Source organism: Acanthochromis polyacanthus, chromosome 1, assembly GCF_021347895.1.
Source record: "Acanthochromis polyacanthus isolate Apoly-LR-REF ecotype Palm Island chromosome 1, KAUST_Apoly_ChrSc, whole genome shotgun sequence".
In the NCBI taxonomy this organism is placed as follows: Eukaryota; Metazoa; Chordata; class Actinopteri; family Pomacentridae; genus Acanthochromis; species Acanthochromis polyacanthus.
Window position 1 is genome coordinate 10,971,870 of NC_067113.1, and position 4,364 is coordinate 10,976,233.

Genomic DNA, 4,364 nt, shown 5'->3' on the forward strand with positions numbered 1-4,364 from the left:
CTCTTCAAAACATACACACACAAAAAACCAAATGTTATCATAAACTGGTTAAAATCTCGAAGCTTTCAAACCCTTGAAAATATATGTTAGCAGATATGTTAGCACAAGAATAAAAGTGGTTATTTTCATGGAAAACAGGAATTTTCTGTCTGACCCCAAACTGTTGAATGGTGGTGCACATCAAGCCAGAAGTGAGTTTCCAGTGATTTCTACAGTTGTATATATTTTACTATATTTTTAATGTATCTTTACAGTATTTTTACAATATATTTTTGCTGTATTTTTTCTATATTTTACTGCATTTCTGCTATATTTGTTACTGTAATTTTACTATATTTTTATTTTATTTTTACAATATTACAATGTATTTTTACAATTTTTTTTTTTACTACACTGCTCAAAAAAAATAAAGGAACACTTTGAAAATACATCATATTTCAATACGGGGAAAAAAACAAACTGGATATTAGCATTGATATGGACTGGATAATGTGTTAGGAATGAAAAGTGCCACATTGTTTGATGGGAATGAAAATTATCCACCCCCCAGGAGGGCTAAATTCAAGACACCCCAAAATCAAAGTGAAAAACTGATGTGGCAGGCTAGTCCATCTTACTGAAATTCCTTGGCAGCAACTCAAAATGGTATTCAGTAGTTTTATGGCCTCCATGTGCTTGTATGCATGACTGACGATGCCGGGACAAGCTCTGAATGAGATGACAGATGGTATCCTGGGGTATCTCCTCCCAGAACTGGACCAGGGCATCGCTGAGCTCCTGGTCAGTCTGAGGAGCAACCTGATGGTGTCAGATGGAACAAAACATAATGTTCCAAAGGTGCTCTATTGGATTCAGGTCAGGTGAGCATGGGGGCCAGCTAATGGTATCAGTTCCTTCATCCTCCAGGAACTGCATGAGTTCTCTTACCACATAAGACTGGGCATTGTCGTTCACCCGAAGGAATCCAGGACCACTGCACCATTGTAGGGTCTGGCAATGGGTCAAAGGATTTCATCCTGATACCTAAAGGCAGTCAGAATGCCATTGTCCAGTCTGTCGAGGTCTGTGTGTCCCTCCATGGATATGCCTCCTAACCCTACCCCTCTAGTGCATCTGTTGTTAATTTCATGAACACCAGAGCAGCTGAAACTGACTAAAAAGTCCCTCAGTTACTTACTTGACCAGATCAGTATCCCACATGTTTCACTGACTTGATGCAATACTTAGATTAAAAAGTGTTCCTTTAATTTTTTTGAGCAGAGTATATTTTTCTGTATTTCTACAATATATCTTACTGAATATTTACTATATTTTAGTATTTTTGCTATATTTTTACTGTATTTCCACCATATTTCTTACTGTATTTTTTATAGATTTTACTATATTTTTACTGTACTTTTTTTTTACTGTATTTTTACAGTATTTTATGTTTTTATTGTCTTTTTACTATATTTTTTACTATATTTTTCTGTGTTTTTCTATATTTTACTATATTTTATTACATTCCTGTTTAAAAGTTTGTGGTCACTGAGAAATGTCCTTATTTTTGAAAGAAAAGCAGTTTTTCAATGAACAAAACAGTAAATGAATGATAAATCCAGTGTAGACATTGTTAATGTGGTAAATGACTATTCTAGCTGGAAACGGCTGATTTTTAATGGAGTATCTCCATAGGGGTACAGAGGAACATTTCCAGCAACCATCACTCCTGTGTTCTAATGCTACATTGTGTTAGCTAATGGTGTTGAAAGGCTCATTGATGATTAGAAAACCCTTGTATAGTTATGTTAGCACATGGATAAAAGTGGGAGTCTTCATGAAAAACATGGAATTGTTTGGATTACCCCAAATTTTTGAACATTAGTGTAGATGTCACAAGTCAGTTCCCCTTCCTAGTTTAATTTCTGTAGCAGCACCCAATTTCTAAATTGAATTACAAAAGATGATAATAATAAAAGACTGGAGTAAGGTTTTATTTGCAGAAGTAAAATGAATTATTTTCCAAAAAAAAGTTCCAAAGTCTAAATCCAGTTTGTTGCAAAACAAGGTGAAACAGCATAAATTTACTTTACAAATCCAAATGATGATAAATCACAGCAGTAAACTGATCATATTTCAATGATTTTGTGGTACAAATTATTTAAAAAATTGTTCAGATGTTCATGTTAAAAGTCTCCTTTCAAGAGTAAACTGCAGATAATAAATAAATGTTATAAACTAACCACATTTAGTTTCTACTTGTCTGGCATCCTCATGATCAGATGTGTCTTCAAAGCTGCAGCTGATTTAGTCTTTTGTGTCTGAGATGTTCACTGACATGAATTTTGACTAAGCGATAAGCCACTGGTGCATTTTGAAGGGGATTAGCATATTTATGAATCAAATGTTATATTTTGAAAGCACAAAGCTTCACAAATCAAACAGTGTAAAACAATAATGATCCTAATATCAAAGCACTAATTTGCCAAAAGTATTGGGACATCTGCCTTTCCACGCACATGAACTTTACTGACATCCCATTCCTAATCTGAAGGGTTTAATATGGAATTGTTCCATCTTTTGCAGCTCTAACAGCTTCAAATTTTCTGGAAAGGCTGTCCACAAGGTTTAGGAGGGTGTTTATGGGAATTTTTGACCATTCTTCCAGAAGTGCATTTGTGAGGTCAAACACTGATGTTGGACCAGAAGGCCTGGCTCTCAGTCTCTGGTCTAATTCATCCCAAAGGTGTTCTATCGGGTTGAGGTCAGGACTCTGTGCAGGCCAGTCAAGTTCATCCACACCAAACTGGCTCATCTTTATTGACTTGCTTTGTGCACAGTCTTGTTGGAACAGGAAGGGGGCATCCCCAGACTGGTACCACAGAGTTGGAAGTATGAAATTGTCCAAAATGTCTTGGTATGCTGAAGCATTAAGAGTTCCTGTCGCTGGAACTAAGGGGCCAAACCCCTGAAAAACAAACTGTGTTCATGGCACAGTGCAGTCAGGCAAATACCGTTCTCCTGGTAACCGCTAAACCCAGACTGGTCCATCGTATTGCCAGACAGAGATGTGTGATTCATAACATGAACCTATCTCTACTGCTCTAGAGTCCAGTGGTGGCGTGCTTTACACCACTGCATCCAACGCTTTGCATTGCACTTGGTGATGTATGGCTTGGATGCAGCTGCTCGGCCATGGAAACCCATTCCATGAAGCTCTCTATGCACTATTCCTTAGCTAATCTGGAGGCCACACGAAGTTTGAAGGTCTGTAGCTATTAACTCTGCAGGAAGTTGCTGATTTCTGCACACTGTGAGCCTCAACATCCGCTGCTCTGTGATTTTACGTGGCCGACCACTTGAGTTGCTGCTCTTCCTAGTTGCTTCCACTTTGTTATAAGGCTAATAACAGTTGACTGTGGAATATTCATGGTACCACACTTTAAATCACTGAGCTTCTGAAAGCGAGCCATTCTTTCACAAATGTTTATAGAAGCCGAGGTGCTTGATTTTATAGACCAGTGGCCATGGAAGTGACTGGCACAGCTGAATTTAAAGATATGGAGGGGTCTCCCAATACTTTTGTCAATATAGTGTAAATGTTTTCTGTAGTGTCACATACTTGTAGTATTACTAGGTATATTGTATATCATTACCCCATATCACTGTATCACAAGACTATGCATTTTTATACGGTACTTTATCCTGTTCAGGGCCAGGAGGGGCTGGAGTCAATCATAAAAGGCTGAGTACACGATACTACTTTCAAACTTTCAAATCTGTTTCTAGTAACAGCACTTTGTTAGCTTCTGTCTGATTGCTTTCCTTTTTGTTCACCTCATTTTGTTACCAGGTATTTTAGATGACATTACTGTTTTAACATTCTCAGGATTAACATTAGAGTAATTACCACATCTGGTATGTAAACTATCAACACATTAACAAGGCTAAACTATTGGTAGACATTTACAGATGTTTCCACCTTTACGGCCACTGCAGTGTGGACCCAAGAAAATCTTAATCTTTAATCTTTAAATCTTTAAGAAGAACTTGAAAGCTAATATTATCGCATTTTAAGACTGCAAATAGGGCTTAATCAGTCTGTCATCAGTAATCTCTCTGTATCCACTGTGATTTTAATCTTTCATGAGTTGTTGACCAATACATAAAGTTGGATGTTATAGTTCCACAGTCTGACTAAAGACTTCCCTAAAATGTTCATCCAACTTTAATTCTAATGGATGGTTTAGACTGTTGACTGGAGACAAACAGAAATCATCACCTTGAAGCTACTTACCCAACAATAACCTTTGGTTTATTTAGAGTTTGAACTTTGAAATGACCTCTCAGGCTTTGATGTGTGATGTCAGTGAGCAGGAGGAGAG